This window comes from Ranitomeya variabilis, chromosome 5 (assembly GCF_051348905.1).
Source record: "Ranitomeya variabilis isolate aRanVar5 chromosome 5, aRanVar5.hap1, whole genome shotgun sequence".
Classification (NCBI taxonomy): domain Eukaryota; kingdom Metazoa; phylum Chordata; class Amphibia; order Anura; family Dendrobatidae; genus Ranitomeya; species Ranitomeya variabilis.
The window spans coordinates 365,448,040-365,471,437 of NC_135236.1; positions in this window are offsets into that span (position 1 = coordinate 365,448,040).

Here is a 23,398-nt window from a genome sequence, read left to right on the forward strand (position 1 = left end):
ATTTTAAGAATAATTGTAAATTGTTTCTATCTTTGAAACCTCGTTCGTCTGGAGATTATCTCCTTCTTGCGTGACGACCCTCAGGATTGGGCTTTCTCCTTAGCGCCAGGAGATCCTGCATTGGCGGATGTTGATGCATTTTTTCTGGCGCTCGGATTGCTTTATGAGGAGCCTAATCTTGAAATTCAGGCAGAAAAAGCTTTACTGGCCATCTCTCAGGGCCAGGATGAAGCTGAGGTGTACTGCCAAAAATTTCGGAAATGGTCCGTGCTTACTCGATGGAATGAATGTGCTCTGGCCGCAAATTTCAGAAATGGCCTTTCTGAAGCCATTAAGAATGTGATGGTGGGTTTTACAATTCCTACAAGTCTGAATGATTCTATGGCGCTGGCTATTCAGATTGATCGGCGTTTGCGGGAGCGCAAATCCGCTAAACCTCTGGCGGTGTTGTCTGAACAGACACCTGTCTCAATGCAATGCGATAGAATCCTGACTAGAACCGAACGACAAAATCATAGACGTCAGAATGGGCTGTGTTTTTACTGTGGTGATTCTACACATGTTATATCAGCATGCTCTAAACGCCTAACCAAGGTTGTCAGTCCTGTCACCATTGGTAATTTGCAGCCTAAATTTATTTTGTCTGTGACTTTAATTTGTTCATTGTCTTCCTACCCTGTTATGGCATTTGTGGATTCAGGTGCTGCCCTGAGTCTTATGGACTTGTCGTTTGCCAAGCGCTGCGGTTTTGTCCTGGAGCCTTTAAAGGTTCCGATTCCTCTCAGAGGAATTGATGCTACGCCACTGGCGGAAAATAAACCGCAGTATTGGACACAAGTGACCATGTGCATGACTCCTGAACATCGGGATGTGATTCGTTTTCTTGTTCTGCATAAAATGAATGATTTGGTCGTTTTAGGTCTGCCATGGTTACAGACCCATAATCCTGTTTTGGATTGGAAGGCTATGTCTGTCTCAAGTTGGGGTTGTCAGGGAATTCATTGCGATTCTTCGCCGGTGTCTATTGCTACTTCTACTCCTTCAGAAGTTCCTGAGTATTTGTGTGACTATCAGGATGTTTTCAGTGAGTCCAGGTCCAGTGCTCTTCCTCCTCATAGGGACTGTGACTGCGCTATAGATTTGATTCCTGGCAGTAAATTTCCTAAGGGACGATTATTTAATTTGTCTGTACCCGAGCATGCCGCGATGCGTTCTTATGTCAAGGAGTCTTTGGAGAAGGGGCATATTCGTCCATCCTCTTCCCCTCTCGGTGCGGGATTCTTTTTTGTGGCCAAGAAAGACGGGTCTTTGAGACCTTGTATAGACTATCGGTTTCTGAATAAAATCACTGTTAAGTTTCAGTATCCGTTGCCGCTATTGTCAGACTTGTTTGCTCGGATTAAGGGCGCCAAGTGGCTCACCAAGATAGATCTTCGTGGTGCGTACAACCTTGTGCGCATTAGGCAGGGAGATGAATGGAAAACTGCATTCAATACACCTGAAGGTCATTTTGAATACTTGGTGATGCCCTTTGGGCTCTCTAATGCCCCTTCAGTGTTTCAGTCCTTTATGCATGATATCTTCCGGAAGTATCTGGATAAATTTTTGATTGTGTATCTTGATGATATTCTAGTTTTCTCGGATGATTGGGATTCTCATGTAAAGCAGGTCAGGATGGTGTTTCAGGTTTTGCGTGATAACGCTTTGTTTGTGAAGGGCTCAAAGTGTCTCTTTGGAGTGCAGAAGGTTTCCTTTTTGGGTTTTATTTTCTCCCCTTCTGCCGTGGAGATGGACCCAGTCAAGGTCCGAGCTATTCATGATTGGACTCAGCCCACGTCTGTTAAGAGTCCTCAGAAGTTCTTGGGGTTCGCTAATTTCTACCGTCGCTTTATCGCTAATTTTTCTAGCGTTGTTAAACCTTTGACGGATATGACCAAGAAAGGTTCTGATGTGGCTAATTGGGCTCCTGCAGCCGTGGAGGCCTTCCAGGAGCTGAAGCGCCGGTTTACTTCGGCGTCTGTTTTGTGCCAGCCTGATGTCTCACTTCCCTTTCAGGTTGAAGTGGATGCTTCTGAGATCGGTGCGGGGTCTGTATTGTCGCAGAGAGGCTCTGGTTGTTCTGTGATGAGACCATGTGCCTTTTTCTCTAGGAAGTTTTCGCCTGCTGAGCGGAACTATGATGTTGGTAATCGGGAGTTGTTGGCCATGAAGTGGGCATTTGAGGAGTGGCGTCATTGGCTCGAGGGTGGTAAGCATCGTGTGGTGGTCTTGACTGATCACAAAAATCTGATGTATCTCGAGTCTGCTAAGCGCCTGAATCCTAGACAGGCTCGTTGGTCATTGTTTTTCTCTCGTTTTGACTTTGTGGTCTCATACCTGCCTGGTTCGAAGAATGTTAAGGCTGATGCTCTCTCTAGGAGCTTTGTGCCTGACTCTCCTGGAGTCTCGGAGCCAGCTGGTATTCTTAAAGAGGGAGTGATCGTGTCGGCCATATCTCCGGATTTGCGACGTGTGTTGCAGAGATTTCAGGCTGGTAAATGTTCCTGATAAATGGACCAGCAGAGTCATTTCCGAGGTTCATTCCTCGGTGTTGGCAGGGCATCCGGGAATTTTTGGTACCCGAGATTTGGTGGCTAGGTCCTTTTGGTGGCCTTCCTTGTCACGGGATGTGCGGTCATTTGTGCAGTCCTGTGGGACTTGTGCTCGGGCTAAGCCTTGTTGTTCTCGTGCTAGCGGGTTGCTTTTGCCCTTGCCCGTCCCGAAGAGGCCTTGGACGCACATTTCCATGGATTTCATTTCTGATCTTCCGGTGTCTCGGGGAATGTCTGTCATCTTGGTGGTGTGTGATCGTTTTTCCAAGATGGTCCATTTGGTACCCTTGCCTAAGTTGCCTTCCTCTTCCGATCTGGTTCCTTTGTTTTTTCAGAATGTGGTTCGTTTCCACGGCATTCCGGAGAATATCGTGTTCGACAGAGGATCCCAGTTTGTGTCCAGATTCTGGCGATCTTTTTGTGCTAAGATGGGCATTGATTTGTCGTTTTCATCTGCCTTCCATCCTCAGACTAATGGTCAAACGGAGCGAACTAATCAGACACTGGAGGCTTATTTGAGATGTTTTGTTTCTGCAGACCAGGATGATTGGGTGACCTTCTTGCCATTGGCGGAGTTTGCCCTTAATAATCGGGCTAGTTCCGCTACTTTGGTTTCGCCATTCTTCTGCAACTCTGGTTTTCATCCTCGTTTCTCCTCGGGTCATGTTGAGTCTTCTGACTGTCCTGGGGTGGATTCCGTGGTGGATAGGTTGCAGCGGATTTGGAATCATGTGGTGGACAACTTGAAGTTGTCACAGGAGAAGGCTCAGCGTTTTGCCAACCGCCGCCGCGGTGTGGGCCCCCGACTTCGTGTTGGGGATTTGGTTTGGTTGTCTTCTCGGTATGTCCCTCTGAAGGTTTCCTCTCCTAAGTTTAAGCCTCGCTTTATTGGTCCTTATAAAATTTTGGAAGTTCTTAACCCAGTTTCTTTTCGTTTGGATCTTCCGGTGTAGTTTGCCATTCACAACGTGTTCCATAGGTCTTTGTTACGGCGGTACGTTGTGCCTGTGGTTCCTGCTGTTGAGCCTCCTGCTCCGGTGTTGGTTGAGGGCGAGTTGGAGTACGTGGTGGAGAAGATCTTGGATTCTCATCTCTCTAGACGGAGGCTCCAGTATTTGGTCAAATGGAAGGGCTATGGTCAGGAGGATAATTCCTGGGTGGCCGCCTCTGATGTTCATGCGGCCGATTTGGTTCGTGCCTTCCACGCTGCTCATCCTGGTCGCCCTGGTGGTCTTGGTGAGGGTTCGGTGACCCCTCCTTAAAGGGGGGGTACTGTTGTGAACTATACTTTTTGGCTCCCTCTTGTGGTCACTAGTGATTTGGCACTTGGATTGTCTTTTACCAGGTTGGTGCTCACCTGCTTCGTTAGGCCTGGGGTGTTGCTATTTAAACTTCCTGGATTCTCAGTCCAGTGCCTGGCATCGTTGTAATCAGTTCACTTCTGTTTGCTCCTGTCTTCAGGTCCTGGTTCTTTGCAAGATAAGCCCTGCTTTCGTACTCTTGATCATTTGCATTGTTCATATTTTTTGTCCAGCTTGTACAATATGTGATTCCTGTTATTGCTGGAAGCTCTAGGGGGGCTGATATTCTCCCCCCACCCCGTCAGTCGGTTTGGGGGTTCTTGGATATTCAGCGTGGATATTTTGCAGGGTTTTTTGCTGACCATATAAGTCTTCTTACTATATTCTGCTATTAGTCAGTGGGCCTCTCTTTGCTAAATCTAGTTCATTCTTACGTTTGTCTTTTCTTCTTACCTCACCGTTATTATTTGTTGGGGGCTTGTATTACTTTGGGGTCTTTTCTCTGGAGGCAAGAGAGGTCTTATTTTCCCTGATAGGGGTAGTTAGTTCTCCGGCTGGCGCGAGACATCTAGAATCAACGTAGGCACGTTCCCCGGCTGCTGTTAGTGTTTGCGCTAGGATCAGGTATATGGTCAGCCTAGTTACCACTTCCCTATGAGCTGGTATTTATGTTTTGCAGACTTTGCTGTAATCTTTGAGGTCCCCTGCCATTGGGATCATAACAGTACCCCACCCATGAAGCAAGCTACACCGCCTGTTTACCTAACTACTATTTTTAATGGCATCTGGCCCAGGAAATCCTTTTGGGCCTAGTAGAATTTGGTGCTACTCAGCAGCGTAATTCACCCCTGAAGCAAGCTACACCGCCTGTTTACCTAACTACTATTTTGTAACGGCATCTGGCCCTGGTAATCCTCTTGGGCCTAGTAGAATTTAGTGCTACTCAGCAGTGTACCCCACCCATGAACCAAGCTACACCGCCTGTTTACCTAACTACTATTTTGTAACGGCATCTGGCCCAGGAAATCCTTTTGGGCCTAGTAGAATTTGGTGCTACTCAGCAGCGTACCCCACCCATGAAGCAAGCTGCACCGCCTGTTGATCTAATTACTCATTTTTAACTGCATCTAGCCCAGGAAATCGTTTTGTACCTAATAGCATTTTGTGCTACTCAGCACAGTACCCCACCCATGAAGCAAGCTACACCACCTGTTTACCTAAGTACTATTTTATAATGGCATCTGGCCCGGGAAATCCTTTTGGCCCTAGTAGCAATTTCTGCTACTCAGCAGAGTACCCCACCCATGAAGCAAGCTACACAGCCTTCTTTCTTTCTCAATCTAACCCCTCGGCTCTGGGGTGTCCACTCTCCCTCCAGCTCTCTCCTTCTCACAGGTGGACTACCGCGTGTTTTCACACTGTGGCAAATCTTTTGGGCCCAGGCATAAGAAGTCGTCGAGGTAATGGATAATATGTGCCGCCTTACAAACGTCCATGATGACACATTCGAAGAAGCAACTAAACGCCTCAAATAGTGAGCAGGATATGGAGCACCCCATGGGCAAACAGCGATCTATGTAGTATGCTCTTTCACAGAAGCAGCCCAATGGGAGGACACTAATCGGAGGCACAGGTAGTAACCGGTACGCCCCCTCAATGTCTGTTTTGGCCATTAGGGTGCCCCTTACCAACTTCTTGACCCGCCTGATTGCCTCGTCAAAGGAGGTACAGTACATAGTACTGTACTTGGTTCCGCGTCGATGTTGACGTTTACTGGCCTGCCCCTTGGATATGACAAATGGTGGATTAGTCTGAATGTATTGGGTTCATTTTTTGCACAACTTCCAACCGGGGTACCACTACGTCTTCTAAGGAAAGTGTTCTGAATGGACCTGCCGCCATTCTACCTAAAGATATTTATTTTTTAATTTTTTTTGTCAAGACGTCTGGGTGTTGGTACAGTGAGTTTAGATTTTTACTCCAGCCTTTCTTGATTTTAGAAGGGCATGACATGCCTATATCTGTGTCTCCTCCTCCTTTTTCTCCTCCACCTCTTTTCTTTTCGCATGACTATATGTCGTTGTGACTTTTCCATGTGTTTGTTGCGTCTTCTGAGCAGTTTGTCAGCTTTTGGACACCTTTTAAGGTGTTTTCTATGTGTTTTCCATGTGTTTGTATGCGTTTGTGTTTGCCTGCCATTGGTTTCAATGGGGTTTGACGGTGTTCGTCGAACAGTTCGACGAACAGTTCAGCGAACATCTCCCTGTTCGACGAACTGAACCGAACCCGAACACCAGGGAGGTGGCTCATCACTACCGATAAGGTTGTTAGTGCAAATGCACACAGTACTTAAATGAGGAAGTCCAGCAAAACTTGATCACACATGTGCACAGTACTTGTTAGTAGGAGTCCAATAATTCGCAGATGATGCGTTGTGTGAATGCAGTCCTAGGAAAGAGAGGATGAGGGGAAAAAGAGGGAGAGCGCTATCTAAGCGTAGCAGATGAGTAAATCTTTCTTGATGACACAAGCACAACTTGAATCTTGCTCACCTGGTGTGGTTGTGCAAAGAGGCACAACACTGGAAAACGTTTTGCAAACAAAGAAGACACTTCCACTGGTGTGCTGCCCGTCACAGCAGTTCCAGAGGCGAAAGGTAGCTGAATGGGGAAAGGCAGACCACCGAGTAGTGAACAGCAGAAGAAGGTTTTCCAGCAAACAGGCAGAAGCTCAGGAGCCAGCTGCACAAAATACTCAGGCACAGGAGAACACATGACCCAGACTTAAATAATCAGGACAGACAGGAAGTTCCTTGACAGGGTGAGATCCAAGACTCCATCTTGGATCAGGGCGAACAGGCACCAGGAAAGTCCAGAATCCTTACAAATGGGGATAGGGGAAAATATGTGTAAATGGGTTAAGAGCTGGCTCAGGGATAGGAAACAAAGGGTGGTTATTAGTGGAGAACACTCAGACTGGGTCACAGTTAGCAGTGGGGTACCACAGGGGTCAGTATTGGGCCCTCTTCTTTTTAATATAGCTATTAATTACATTGTAGGAGGCATGCAGAACAGAATTTCAATATTTGCAGATGACACTAAACTCTGCAGGGTAATCAATACAGAGGAGGACAATTTTATATTACAGGATGATTTATGTAAACTAGAAGCTTGGGCTGATAAATGGCAAATGAGCTTTAATGGGGATAAATGTAAGGTCATGCACTTGGGTAGACGTAATAAGATGTATAACTATGTGCTTAATTCTAAAACTCTGTGCAAAACCGTCAATGAAAAAGACCTGGGTGTATGGGTGGATGACAAACTCACATTTAGTTGCAAGTGTCAGGCAGCTGCTACAAATGCAAATAAAATAATGGGATGCATTAAAAGAGGCATAGATGCTCATGAGTAGGGTTGAGCGACTTTTACTTTTGTCATGCCGCTGCTGCTGCCGCCTCTCCCCACTGCAGCTCGCCGGGTGCGCGCACGCGTCGCATTCAGCTCTGCGCGTGCGCACATATGATTCCTCTGTTGGCACTCTTTCCTGTCCTCTCTGTCATCCTGGAGGACTGTAACCCAGAAGTAGCTCCCACGCTGCTATGTAAACTGCTTCCTGCTGCTCCTCTGTGCCTGATGTTCATTTGTGTTTACAAGTGCTTCTGGTCGCCTGTGGTCTCTGTGCGTTCCTAGCTCTCTGACCTTGAGTCTCCTCCTCTCTCTGCAGTTCCTGCCTGTTTCCTGTGTTCCTGTCATGTTCCTTCAGTTCCTTTTCCTCTGCGGTACCTGCCCGGCCCCTATATCCTTTCCTTGCTCCCGTCAGCCTCAGTGTCTCCATATTGTCCTGCCAGCCTCCGTGCCTCTGTAGCATTCCCTTCTTCTCCCTCGTCTCAGTAGTTCCTTTCTGTTCCCTCTTTCCCTTTGTTCCTGATCTCAGTTGACCCTCCAGCTTCCATGGCGATAGTCCCTCATGGGCCTGCCCCTAACTCTCCCTGTATAGGGGGTGGTCCACCTGGTCAGCTCGTCCGAGAGGGGTTCGTCGTCACGGTCCAGTGGGTCCACTCTCCGTTTTTCCCTGTTTGAATCGAAACGCTCAATAGGACTGCACTCGGGTGACATCCGAGTGCAGCCAGATTCTTACAGCATCATAGTAACATCAGGCCATGGACCCCGCTGGAGTCTTCGCCACTCAAAAAGAGTTACTCTTTTTGCGTGAAAACGACATGATCCTAGTCTATAGTATCCCATTTGGAGGGTGAGGCTTTGGCATGGGTTAATCCTCTCTGGGAGCGTGATGATCCTTTGGTCTCCCAACTCAATCCGTTCCTGGATACCTTCTTGGGATACCAGTTAGACCCTTGGAGACTCCTAGACAAATAGCTTCCGTCGATGGTCAGCCTTTGCGGGAGACCGTCAACTTGGTTACGGAGGAAGTCGAACTTCAGATTGGAGCTCTTCATCGTGAGAAACTGGCCTTTTATGTTTTACCTTCTTTGTCTCATTCTTTCCTTTTGGGTCTTCCTTGGTTGAGAGATCACGAACCCACTCTGGACTGGCGTACTGGCAATGTTCTACGGTGGGGACAGTCTTGTCTGTACAGGTGCCTGCTTCCCGTCAAGCCTGCGTCCTCCTCTCGGTCTGCTTCGGAATCCATGGGAATTCCTCCAGCCTATTGCGCTTTCTCGGACGTCTTTAACAAGAAGGAAGCGGAGATTTTGCCGCCGCAGCACCCTTATGACTGCCCGATAGACCTTCTTCCTGGTTCTACTCCACCTAGAGGTCGTGGAGCGCCCCCACTGCCGCAGGGCTGAGGGGCACCCGGTACCGGGCCTCTGCGTCTCAGTTCTGGGGTTGTCATGGTGGCTAGGCCCGGTCCGTGACCCTGCTGAGGGGAGTCCAGTGAAAGTTGAGAATGCGATGATGTTGTGGTGTGGTGCAAGCCGCGGTGAATAACGAGGACACAGAGGTGCAGTCTCTTTACCTCTTTACTGAAGGTCTTGAGGTACTCAATCCAGAGCACTGTTAACAGGGCTGTCTGAGACTGGCCGGTCCGATGGCACATCCGGAGTTCCCTTAACAGGTGGGAATCAGTGTCTACCTTCTAGCGCCTGTGTGTTGTAATCCTTCCCTGCTGAGCACCCCAGGATAGTCCTCACAACTGCTGTGTCTGTCTCTGATATTCGTTCTCTCCGTCCCCCAGGTGATATGGTTAGGACGCACCCGTATGACGGGGTAGGCCTGGAGTTCTTCTGTGACCCTAGAGTCGCCCCTCTCCCACAGCTGCCTCCGTTGTCTGCTTAGGTGTTTAAGTGAGACAGCCAACCTATAATTGGCTGTCCGGCTGTGGTTTGAAGTAATGCTTAGAGTCTCTTACTTGCTCGGCGTTCCGGCCACCGATTGTTTGCGCCTCAGAAGGATGTTGCCTCGATCTTACAGCACGACTCCTTCTGGTTCTCTCGCCTCTTTGCTGTATTCCCGTTTCTTACATCTTGTCCTTACTTAGGAGTCTGCCAGGATCCCATCCCTGACAGGTCCTCTCTCTAACTTCTCCCAGTTGCTTCTCCCTGTCTTCTTGTCCAACCCCCAGTTTTACCAAAGTGTGAGGAGTGGCCTACTAGATAGAACCACTCCCCCTGGTGGCCGGAGTGTGAAGTCTAGTGTGTGTGATACCTGGTCAGGTGAACTCCTTTAGTGCAATCAGACGTACCAACACCCCCCTTAGCGGCGGAGCATCAGTACTGCAACGACCAGGACTCTGGGGCGCTGCAGTCGTATTTACCCATTGTCTCCTACCGAGACTCAAGCCATGTCCGAATATATCCAAGAGAATCTGGCCAGAGGCTTCATTCGAAAGTCTTCCTCACCTGCAGGAGCTAGGTTCTTCTTTGTTAAAAAGAAGGACGGTTCTCTTCGCCCATGTATAGACTACCGGGGTCTCAACACTATCACGATCAAAAACAAGTACCCACTTCCTCTCATACCAGAACTCTTTGATCGTCTACGTGGAGCATGAATCTTTACCAAATTGGATCTCAGAGGAGCTTATAATTTGATGCGTATCCATTCCGGTGACGAGTGGAAGACTGCGTTTAATACCAGAGATGGTCATTATGAATATTTAGTTATGCCATTCAGTTTATGCAATGCACCCGCAGTCTTCCAGGAGTTCGTAAATGATGTTTTTCGGGATCTACTTTACACCTGTGTTGTAGTGTACTTGGACGATATCCTTGTGTTCTCTCCAGATTTGTCTACCCACAGAAGAGATGTACGGCAAGTACTTCAGTGTTTGAGAGAGAATCGGCTGTACGCAAAACTGGAAAAATGTGTCTTCGAACAGTCATCTCTACCCTTCTTGGGTTTCATCATTTCCGACGCTGGTTTGTGTATGGATCCGGGAAAAGTTTCTGCCGTACTCAACTGGCCACGTCCTCTTGGAGTGAAAGCAATTCAGCGATTTCTTGGATTTGCTAACTACTATCGTCAGTTTATCCCTCACTTTTCCTCTCTTTCAGCTCCAATCTCCTCCATGATTCGGAAGGGTGCCAATCCTCATCAGTGGTCGTCTGAGGCCGAAGAGGCTTTCCGGTCCATCAAGCAAGCCTTTGCCTCTGCTCCTATTCTTCATCGTCCAGTGGCCAATAAACCCTTCATCCTTCTGCAATTGGAGCTGGAGCTGTGCTCTCGCAAAAATCCTCTTCTGGTCGTCTTGTGCCCTGTGGTTTTTTCTCAAAGATCTTCTCCTCAGAAAAAAATTATTCCATCGGTGATAAAGAACTTTTGGCAATCAGGTTGGCATTAGAGGAGTACAATTTAATAGATAAACGTGTGCACAGCATATAGCATATGGTGCCCAGGTAGGTTCCAACACCTTAATGATATATAATAAAACCTGGCACTCAACTTATACTTGGAAGTGAATTTTATTTTCCAGCAACAAATTTCCAGCAACAAAAACGTTTCGGTCATTAATTAGACCTTCATCAGTTACTGTAGATGCAATCAAAACAATATACAAAGAAAAAAACAAAGTAAATAGAACAGAAAAAATCGAACAAAATAAAGTATGTACAGGATTGGTCTTCCAGTATATCAATAACATGGCAGGGTAAATAGTAAAATGGTACATAGAAACCGTACAAAATCAACCAATCTTGGCACAATAAAAAAAGGAAATGAATGGCTAAATCTTCATGAGAGAAGGAGATCACATTCCAGATGGTGAGTGGTGCCTGGAAAAAAGACGAGCCCGTGTAGGCAGATAGTAATAATAGATTTCTGCAATGAAGGGTTAAAGCTACATAAGATGTATGCCCAGTGGCGTGGTGTTAAGTGTGGAAATTCAAAGACATACCACTAGTGGATGTAAAGGAGGTCCATATGGGTCAGTCTAATGGGTATAAAATGCAGGGTACATAGGTACTGATGCTGGCTAAAAAGTGAAAGTGAAAGTAAAAATAAGGATATAAGAATAAGGAAGCTTACCGCTTGTGCAAGGCGTCACAGACGCGGTGTCCACCGCTTGTCTGACGCCATGTGCACCGCTGCACGCTTTATGTGTGGTAGAAGAGGCGGCAGGAAGAGCTCGTGTAGCGCCGACCGGAAGTGGGCGTGTCCGGCGTGCGGCGATGTAAGCTGATAGAGGAACAACATCACCAATATGGTGGTGCGTTCCTGGAAGCACCGCTTGCGTCCCACCTAGGTGGGAGTGTCTGGCAAGGGGCGGTGTTGTGCAGGCGATAGTGTGACCTCAGAAAACAAAGGAGTTGTGAATTACGCTGGGTGATATTTACACCCCTAATGGTATTGTGCTGTATGAGCACTAGATTACATGTCAGTGCAGATATGTAAATTGAGCTGCATTGACTAAGGCTGATAAAGTGGTAGTATATATAATGTTACAGGACCCAATTAATCAGAGAAATAGACCAACAATAAAAATTGCTTTACTGGGCACGTGCAGGCAGGAAAGGGTGAGCCGTCAGATAGTAGTGGGTGCCAAAAGAAGGTATGGATCATCCGAAGATTAATACAGGCGACTCTAGAGAGAACGGAGAAGAGAACATTAGGCAGAGGCATTAAATCGTAAAATACAAGCTCTATCACTTTAAACAAAGGCAAGAAGGTCATATTCCCTATTTAACCCCTTGGGGGTTAGAGTATCCAGGGTATGAATCCAGAAGGCTTCCCGTTTTTTTAGGAGTGCGATCCTATCACCCCCTCGACGTTGTATGGGAACTGAATCAATCACTTGATATCTCAATTGTGAAATATTATGTCCATGTGTGGAAAAATGGTGGGGAATTGGCAAAAGGAGATTATTGCAGCGAATGGTGGATTTATGTTTTGATATCCTACTTCTCACAGGTTGCGTGGTCTCCCCAATATATAATAGACCACATGGACACTTAATTAGGTATATGACAAAGGATGATTCGCATGTATAATAATCCCTGATCTGGAAGATTTTCCCTGTATGTGGGTGATGGAAGGTACTTCCCTTTTGTACATTACCACATTGCGCACAATGTAGGCAGGGGAAGGTGCCCATTCTGGGTTGTGACAGAAATCTCGACTTTTTTGATTGTGTAGGACCAAAATCTGCCCTGACTAAGTTGTCTCTAAGATTTTGAGGTCTCTTATAGCACGGAAGAAACGGGAGTTTGAATTCCGGGACATTAGGGTATGCTGTACTGAGAAGGGGCCAGTGTTTCCTGATATGTTTGTGAAGGATGGAGGTGAACGGGTGGTAAACGTGTACAAACGGAATGCGTTTACTTTGATCTTCATTCCGGGTGCGAGGGGGTGGATTTATTTGTTCTTTGAGAATGTTCTCAGGGTAGCCACGACGGTGGAATTTTGTGGTCATGTCACGTAGGCGCTGATCCCGCAAACTGTTATCAGAAACAATACGATGTACACGCTGGTACTGGGATCTGGGTATGGCACGTTTCACCGCTGGAGGGTGAAAACTCTGGAAATGCAAAATGCTATTGCAGTCTGTGGATTTTATATGAAGATCGGTGGTTAAGTGGCCATCCCTATCCTTCAAGACGACTGTATCAAGGAAGCAGACCGACTCGGTATTGTGGGTCATGGTGAACTGGATCCCTGGCCATGCCCCATTCAGAAACATGAAAAATGATTCAAGGGATTCCAACGTGCCCCCCCATAGGAGAAAGACGTCATCTATATAGCGTGTCCAATATAGGACATTGTTGATGAATTGTGGGTGTCTATAGATAACGGACTCCTCAAAGTGAGCCATATAGGAGTTAGCATAGGGGGGCGCAACGTTGGAACCCATGGCAGTCCCGCGTTTCTGGAGAAAAAACTGATCTTGGAAAAGAAAATGATTATTAAACAAAATTAGAGACAGGAGATCCACACATAGATTAATTTGGTTAGTGTCCAAACCAGCTGATGTTAAGAGGTGATGGACTGAATTGATGCCCTCTATATGGGGAATTGAAGTATAGAGGTCCTTCACGTCCATCGTGACCAAAATGGTATGGGGTGGTATAGTGCCTATAGAATGGATTTTATTCAAAAATGCTCCTGTATCTAGAAGGAATGATGGAGTGTTTCGGATAATTGGCGTAAAAATCTTCTCCAAATAAATGGAGATAGGCGACAAGATAGACTCCGTAGAGGCCACTATGGGTCTCCCTGGTGGATTCCGTAAATCCTTATAAATTTTTGGTAGGATATAAATAACCGGTATAACCGGGACTACGTAGCAAGAGCAATTTTCGCCCACCTCAGGGTTCACACGCGGTGGAGACTTTTATCAACTTCATACACAAATCCTTTTTGGAGATACGAGATGACATGGAGAAAGGGAGACTCTTTTTCCTCCCAATCTGTTCACTGTGGAAAAACAGGCCCTCAGAACCCTACGGGGAGATGAGGAACTTATAATCAAACCAGCCGACAAAGGGGGCGCCCTGGTAGTCATGGACAAATCCAGATATTTGTCGGAAATTTCACGACAATTACAGGATGAATCCGTTTATTCCAAACTCACCAGGGACCCTACTAGTGACATCCGAATTAAAATAGAGGCCACTTTACAAAAATATTCCACACTTGGGATTCTCGACTCCAAAACCATTGAATTTTTAACCAAAAAGAACCCGGTTATACAGGTTATTTATATCCTACCAAAAATTCATAAGGATTTACGGAATCCACCGGGGAGACCCATAGTGGCCTCTACGGAGTCTATCTTGTCGCCTATCTCCATTTATTTGGAGAAGATTTTTACGCCAATTATCCAAAACACTCCATCATTCCTTCTAGATACAGGAGCATTTTGAATAAAATCCATTCTATAGGCACTGTACCACCCCATACCATTTTGGTCACGATAGACGTGAAGGACCTCTATACTTCAATTCCCCATATAGAGGGCATTAATTCAGTCCATCACCTCTTAACATCAGCTGGTTTGGACACTAACCAAATTAATCTATGTGTGGATCTCCTGTCTCTAATTTTGTTTAATAATCATTTTCTTTTCCAGGATCAGTTTTTTCCAGGATCAGTTTTTTCTCCAGAAACGCGGGACTGCCATGGGTTCCAACGTTGCGCCCCCCTATGCTAACTCCTATATGGCTCACTTTGAGGAGTCCGTTATCTCTAGACACCCACAATTCATCAACAATGTCCTATATTGGACATGCTATATAGATGACATCTTTCTCCTATGGGGGGGCACGTTGGAATCCCTTGAATCATTTTTCACGTTTCTGAATGGGGCATGGCCAGGGATCCAGTTCACCATGACCCACAATACCGAGTCGGTCTGCTTCCTTGATACAGTCGTCTTGAAGGATAGGGATGGCCACTTAACCACCGATCTTCATATAAAGTCCACAGACCGCAATAGCATTTTGCATTTCCAGAGTTTTCACCCTCCAGCGGTGAAACGTGCCATACCCAGATCCCAGTACCAAGCGTGTACATCGTATTGTTTCTGATAACAGTTTGCGGGATCAGCGCCTACGTGACATGACCACAAAATTCCACCATCGTGGCTACCCTGAGAACATTCTCAAAGAACAAATAAATCCACCCCCTCGCACCCGGAATGAAGATCAAAGTAAACGCATTCCGTTTGTACACGTTTACCACCCGTTCACCTCCATCCTTCACAAACATATCAGGAAACACTGGCCCCTTCTCAGTACAGCATACCCTAATGTCCCGGAATTCAAACTCCCGTTTCTTCCATGCTATAAGAGACCTCAAAATCTTAGAGACAACTTAGTCAGGGCAGATTTTGGTCCTACACAACCAAAAAAGTCGAGATTTCTGTCACAACCCAGAATGGGCACCTTCCCCTGCCTACATTGTGCGCAATGTGGTAATGTACAAAAGGGGAGTACCTTCCATCACCCACATACAGGGAAAATCTTCCAGATCAGGGATTATTATACATGCGAATCATCCTTTGTCATATACCTAATTAAGTGTCCATGTGGTCTATTATATATTGGGGAGACCACGCAACCTGTGAGAAATAGGATATCAAAACATAAATCCACCATTCGCTGCAATAATCTCCTTTTGCCAATTCCCCATGCAGCGCCCCAGAGTCCTGGTCGTTGCAGTGCTGTGGCTTTGCCGCTAAGGGGAGCCATGGTACGTTCGATGGCACCGAAGGAGTTCCTCCAATCAGGTATCACAGACACCAATATGTTTCACAGCTGGGCCTCCGGGGGGAGCTAAGGGTGCTATTCATTAGGCCACTCCCCACCATAGTGGGTAAACTGGGGGTCAGGCAGGAAGTTAGAAGAGAACGCTGACGGGATTGAACGGAGCAACACCCTGTGGCAGGGGGTGTTGTGAAGGGAGAGACTGTAGGGTCTCTGCCAGGGGTGGGATCCTGGCAGAGGCTTGGCATTGAAAGAACGTAACGGGTCCGCGCAGGCTCCTGGAAGCGGCGGGACTCAAGAAAGGACTAGAAGCGAGATAGATTGTGCTGAGTGAGAAACGAGATCAAGCAGAAGGAGAATACCAGCAGGGGTTTTGTTGAAAGAGGCAGCACCCTGCTGAGGCGCAATACCGGTGGCCGGAACGCCGAGGGAGTGGATTAGAATACAGCTTCAAGCCATACTCCAAACAGCGGCAGGACAGTCGGTCTTAGGCGGGCTGTCTACCACATATCACCTATGAAGTCTTGGGGGGGCAATTGCGGGAGAGGGGCGACTCTAGGGTCCCGGAAGAACTCCAGGCCTACCTGACAAACGGGTGCCATTCCAACCTGAATACAGGGAAGGGGTGGATTACAGAGGAACATCAAATCGAGTTGTGAGGGAACTTAAGAAACAGACACAACCGTTGTGGGGTTACTTTCCGTGAGCACAGCAGGGAAGGACTACAACACATAGCGCTAGAAGGAAGGCACAGATTTCCACCTGAGAGGAGAACTCTGGAGGTGCCATTGGACCGACCGGACTTGCGTAGCCTGGTGAACCGTGTTCTGGACTGAGGACTCAGAGATCTCCAGTAAAGAGGTAAAGAGACTGCAACCTGGTGTCCTCGTTATTTACCGCGACTTACACCCCACAACCGTACCGCTCCATCGCTACCATTACTACCACCTATTACACCGGACGTCCCCCACTGACGGACAGGGCCACGGACCGGGTCTAGCCACCGTGACAACCCCGAGACTGAGAACTAGAGGCCCGGCTCCGGGTACCCCTCGGCCCTGCGGCGGTGCGGGGGCGCCGCAGACTTGGCGTCACGAACAGGATCTACTTAAGCCTGAAGAATCAGGTCATGTGTGCCTAGAGACTGTGATTTGTTGTGCTTGGACTGTACTTTATTACAAAGACTGTGCTGCGCCAGTTGCCGCCAAAATCCGCCGCCATTGCAGCGCTGAGGAAAGCGCAGGAAGAGAAGAGGGGCGTGGAGTGGGCGTAGACGAGCTGGAGAGCGCGAAGAATAATGGCCGCCCAGTCTAAATATTTCTGTGCAGTGAGGACGTGTCCGTCAGCAGCAGAGATCCGCCTCCTAATCCTTAATGGGGGGCGGAGGCAGAGAAAACGAAACTGCTCACGCAGGAGAGAGCGGGAAAAAGACCAGGAAGCGACCCACGTGGAGGACGCTATGGCCAGCAGCTCCGAACCCGACAGCGGGGTTGAAGTGGAAGTCTCCCCTGACTACCCGGATGAGCCCAGCAGCCTGTCCTCCGTGGATAACACCAAATTCCTGAGAGCCGAGATGGAGGATTTATATAACCAGCTCCTCCAACTGCATGTAAGAGTCCAGGCCCCGCATCAGGTGGGACCGGCAGTGGATTCCCGGACATCGGAAGAACCAGCGGGACCTGTTGCGGAAAGTGGAATCGTACCAGTGGGTGAGTCCGCCGATCCTGCCCCACCAGCAGAGGGTGTGTTAGTGGGTCCCGTAGCAGCACCACCTCTCCCGGGGACACATAGACTTCAGCGCCTGTTACCATGGGAGGAAGCCACGGGCATGGAACACCGTATGCGAGCCCCAATCACCCCTACTCCCTTGCCGTGTGAGGTCAGCGCGGAGCGCACGGTGTGCCGCTGGGTGAACCCTGGATCCAATCTCATGGGGTTCCCCGGGGTGGAGACCCAGAAGGGAGAAATGGTACAGGCCCTAAGCTGGGAAGAATACCAGATCCAGCTAGAACAGCGGTGGCGAGAGGAAGAGGAAACACATCAGGCTAAACGGGAGGCCTACCATCAAAAAGATTTGGCGGTCAAGGACCGGGCCCGTAAGGACCCCACCACTCACCAGGCCCCGCGCAGGCAGGGCATCATCACCGTCTTTAAACTCCAAAGAGGCTGGGGCTTCATTAAAGAACCGGGGCTATACGCGGAGGTCTTTGTTAACCGACGGGATGTCGAGTCACACCTTAGAGAGGGTCACCCCGATCGAGACCTCTATCCGGGAGACAGTGTTACCTACACCCGGCATCTTGGGGAAAAGGGGTGGTTCGCTCTGAACGTCTACAAGAAAGAGAAACCAGCCCCTGTGGCCAAGGTGCCGCCGTGTGACCGATCTGTAACCACCCTGGTCGGCCCCACCTGCCTGACCACAGAACTTGCGATCTGCCACCCGATCGCCGCCACCACCGTCGTGCCTAAGGAGGTGCCCCTTCGAGTGACCGATGTTCCGGATGTACCAGCACAGAGAGAAGTGGGGACACAGACCTTGATCGCCGCGCACGACCTGGTCGTGCAACAGACCCGAACCCATGGGGTGTATCTGGCAGCGGGAGTGGACCTGAAACCTGAATTGCAGGGGTCCGCCCGCCAGGTGGCGCCTCATGGAAACTTCTGAAAGAAGAGTAAGATTGCTTTATAAAAATGTAAATAGTTACTGTTTGTTCTTTTGAGTTGCTGCTAAACCTGTCTAGGGTTAATGGATCCCTTTGTTGACCCGGGATCCCCTTTGTTTGTTTTTCTTTTTTTTCTTGAAGTTTTTGCACCAAGTTACACAAACTGCAGAAATCATGGACTGTGCATGATTCGAACTTTCTTTTGTAAATAGTTTGCACCTTCTTAAAGGTGCTCCCTACTGGTTTTAGCCAAAGACACTTTGCGAAGATATTTGCCCTATTGGTTTGAGCCAAAGACACTTTGTGAAGATACCTTTCCTACCGGTTCTAGTTAAAGACACTTTGCGAAGATACCATACCGGAACCTTTGCGTGGGCTGGTAGGCTGAGAAGACGAGCTACCTCAGAAAGACTTGGTCCCCTCTTAAAGGGGATGTGTGAAATTGAACTTGAGAAAGATACTGTTGCAGAACAGTAATGTGATGATGAAGCTTGAAAAAGAAATGTAACTGTTTTACATGCTAAGTTATATGTGTTGAATTTGTTGAAATGTGAAATCTAAACAATGTTTTGCAGAAAGAAAAGATGCAGAGAGCCCGTAGGGGTAGAGATAGAGATCTGCATAGCTGAAAGTAAGGAAGTAATGATGAAGGTGAGGATAGAAGGTCAACCCTGCGTCCCCATAGAAAGTTACTTTGTTACTAAGGACAGAAGGCGAACCCGTAGGGGTTAGAGAGTGAGTCCTTAAAGGAGCCGAGTAGAGCGGGCTCAGAGTTCTTTAAACGAAAGGAATGTTATGTCTATACTATGTATAGTAGCGAAAGGCAGTAGGCCCTGGCTGAACGGGGCGGTCCTGTAAAAGAAAGGAGAGGCAGTAGGTCTGGTGCCATAGGGACAGGCGGTCCTGCAGGTTCAAAGTAGGAGAATGTGAAGTTACCTTACCCTGTAATGTGATTATAGGAAGGCCTTTGGTAAACTAAGAGTGTATGTTTCTTAAAGGCAATGTTAATTTATTGTTCCAGAATTTGCACTAAGTAGAATACCCGGTTGGGTAACAGGAGTTATGCATAGCCTGTAATTTATAATGTTGACCATGTTTGTAACGTTAAAAGTGTCCTCACCTCCCATAAAGGGAAGCCTGTTCAAGTATACTTATCGTTTTGCACTCAACAAAATTGTATGTCTTTTTGCTAATCTGTATTGTTGTTTTTCTTCCCAGTCCCGGAGTACTGTGTTTAACCAGGGGGGAGTGCAGCGCCCCAGAGTCCTGGTCGTTGCAGTGCTGTGGCTTTGCCGCTAAGGGGAGCCATGGTACGTTCGATGGCACCGAAGGAGTTCCTCCAATCAGGTATCACAGACACCAATATGTTTCACAGCTGGGCCTCCGGGGGGAGCTAAGGGTGCTATTCATTAGGCCACTCCCCACCATAGTGGGTAAACTGGGGGTCAGGCAGGAAGTTAGAAGAGAACGCTGACGGGATTGAACAGAGCAACACCCTGTGGCAGGGGGTGTTGTGAAGGGAGAGACTGTAGGGTCTCTGCCAGGGGTGGGATCCTGGCAGAGGCTTGGCATTGAAAGAACGTAACGGGTCCGCGCAGGCTCCTGGAAGCGGCGGGACTCAAGAAAGGACTAGAAGCGAGATAGATTGTGCTGAGTGAGAAACGAGATCAAGCAGAAGGAGAATACCAGCAGGGGTTTTGTTGAAAGAGGCAGCACCCTGCTGAGGCGCAATACCGGTGGCCGGAACGCCGAGGGAGTGGATTAGAATACAGCTTCAAGCCATACTCCAAACAGCGGCAGGACAGTCGGTCTTAGGCGGGCTGTCTACCACATATCACCTATGAAGTCTTGGGGGGCAATTGCGGGAGAGGGGCGACTCTAGGGTCCCGGAAGAACTCCAGGCCTACCTGACAAACGGGTGCCATTCCAACCTGAATACAGGGAAGGGGTGGATTACAGAGGAACATCAAATCGAGTTGTGAGGGAACTTAAGAAACAGACACAACCGTTGTGGGGTTACTTTCCGTGAGCACAGCAGGGAAGGACTACAACACATAGCGCTAGAAGGAAGGCACAGATTTCCACCTGAGAGGAGAACTCTGGAGGTGCCATTGGACCGACCGGACTTGCGTAGCCTGGTGAACCGTGTTCTGGACTGAGGACTCAGAGATCTCCAGTAAAGAGGTAAAGAGACTGCAACCTGGTGTCCTCGTTATTTACCGCGACTTACACCCCACAACCGTACCGCTCCATCGCTACCATTACTACCACCTATTACACCGGACGTCCCCCACTGACGGACAGGGCCACGGACCGGGTCTAGCCACCGTGACAACCCCGAGACTGAGAACTAGAGGCCCGGCTCCGGGTACCCCTCGGCCCTGCGGCGGTGCGGGGGCGCCGCACCCACCATTTTTCCACACATGGACATAATATTTCACAATTGAGATATCACGTGATTGATTCGGTTCCCATACAACGTCGAGGGGGTGATAGGATCGCACTCCTAAAAAAACGGGAAGCCTTCTGGATTCATACCCTGGATACTCTAACCCCCAAGGGGTTAAATAGGGAATATGACCTTCTTGCCTTTGTTTAAAGTGATAGAGCTTGTATTTTACGATTTAATGCCTCTGCCTAATGTTCTCTTCTCCGTTCTCTCTAGAGTCGCCTGTATTAATCTTCGGATGATCCATACCTTCTTTTGGCACCCACTACTATCTGACGGCTCACCCTTTCCTGCCTGCACGTGCCCAGTAAAGCAATTTTTATTGTTGGTCTATTTCTCTGATTAATTGGGTCCTGTAACATTATATATACTACCACGTTATCAGCCTTAGTCAATGCAGCTTAATTTACATATCTGCACTGACATGTAATCTAGTGCTCATACAGCACAATGGTACCCATTAGGGGTGTAAATATCACCCAGCGTAATTCACAACTCCTTTGTTTTCTGAGGTCACACTATCCCCTGCACAACACCGCCCCTTGCCAGACACTCCCACCTAGGTGGAACGCAAGCGGTGCTTCCAGGAACGCACCACCATATTGGTGATGTTGTTCCTCTATCAGCTTACATCGCTGCACGCCGGACACGCCCACTTCCGGTCGGCGCTACACGAGCTCTTCCTGCCGCCTCTTCTACCACACATAAAGCGTGCAGCGGTGCACATGGCGTCAGACAAGCGGTGGACACTGCGTCTGTGACGCCTTGCACAAGCGGTAAGCTTCCTTCTTATTCTTATATCCTTATTTTTACTTTCACTTTCACTTTTTAGCCGGCATCAGTACCTATGTACCCTGCATTTTATACCCATTAGGCTAACCCATATGGACCTCCTTTACATCCACTAGTGGTATGTCTTTGAATTTCCACACTTAACACCACGCCACTGGGCATACATCTTATGTAGCTTTAACCCTTCATTGCAGAAATCTATTATTACTATCTGCCTACACGGGCTCGTCTTTTTTCCAGGCACCACTCACCATCTGGTATGTGATCTCCTTCTCTCATGATTTAGCCATTCATTTCCTTTTTTTATTGTGCCAAGATTGGTTTATTTTGTACGGTTTCTATGTACCATTTTACTATTTACCCTGCCATGTTATTGATATACTGGAAGTCCAGTCCTGTACATACTTTATTTTGTTCGATTTTTTCTGTTCTATTTACTTTGTTTTTTTCTTTGTATATTGTTTTGATTGCATCTACAGTAACTGATGAAGGTCTAATTAATGACCGAAACGTTTTTGTTGCTGGAAATTTGTTGCTGGAAAATAAAATTCACTTCCAAGTATAAGTTGAGTGCCAGGCATTAGAGGAGTGGCGGTACCTCTTAGAAGGGGCTTTACATCATTTTATAATCTACATAGATCACAAGAATCTGGCGTATATTCGTTCTGCGCAAAGACTTAATCCTCGGCAGGCCAGGTGGGCCTTGTTTTTCGCCAGGTTTGACTTCGAACTTCGTTTCTTGCCAGGAAATAAAAACTCCAAAGCCGATGCTCTGTCTAGGTCATTCCAGGCGGTGGATATGGAGGAGGAGCCTGTGCACATCATCGATCCTGCCAGAGTCATCACGGTTGCTCCAGTCTCTCTCACTTCTTTGCCTCCAGGTAAGACCTTTGTCGCTGAAGGTAACAGGAGACGTGTCTTACTTTGGGGTCACGCCTCCGAACTGGCTGGACATGTTGGTTTCAAAAAACCTTCGTTTGATCTCTCGTTTTTACTGGTGGCCAACGTTGTCTAAGGATGTCCAAAGTTTTGTCGCCTCTTGTCCTTCCTGTGCCAAGAATAAGATTCCCAGGCAACTACCTTCCGGGCTTTTACATCCTTTGCCAGTACCTTCCACTCCGTGACAACATTTATCTATGGATTTCATCACTGATCTGCCTCATTCTTCTGGTTGCACCGTCATCTTCGTGGTTATGGACCGTTTCTCCAAGATGGCTCATTTCATCGCTCTTCCAGGTTTACCTTCTGCTCCCGAATTGGCAAAGATTTTTGTTCACCATATTTTTCGTCTTCATGGTCTTCCTTTACATATTGTTTCTGACCGAGGTGTTCAATTCACCGCCCGCTTCTGGAGATCCCTCTGCAAATCTATGAACATTTCACTTGACTTTTCTTCGGCCTACCATCCACAGTCCAATGGCCAGGTGGAACGTACTAATCAGACCTTGGTAACTTAGCTCCGTCATTTTTCTCATCAGAATGATTGGTCTGACTTACTGCCATGGGCTGAGTTTTCTTACAATAACCATTCCAGCGAAGCCACTAACAAATCTCCATTTTTTATCGTCTACGGTCAACATCCTGGTCTTCCTCTTCCGGTTCCTCCTGTCTCTACTGTACCAGCGGCTGATCTTCTGTCTAGAGAGTTCTCCAGGGTCTGGCAGGAGACCAAGTCCGCCCTTGAGTTGGCTCAAGTTAGGATGAAGAGACATGCGGACAAAAGACGTCTCGATTCTCCTATATTCCATCCTGGGGACAAGGTTTGGGTTTCTTCTAAATTTATCCGTCTCAAAATCCCTTCACATAAGCTGGGCCCTCGCTATATCGGTCCATTCGAAGTTTTGTCTTGTATTAATGACGTTTCTTACAAACTTAAGTTGCCTGCCTCTCTGCGTATTTCTAATTCTTTTCATGTGTCTCTCCTTAAACCTGTAGTTTTTAAT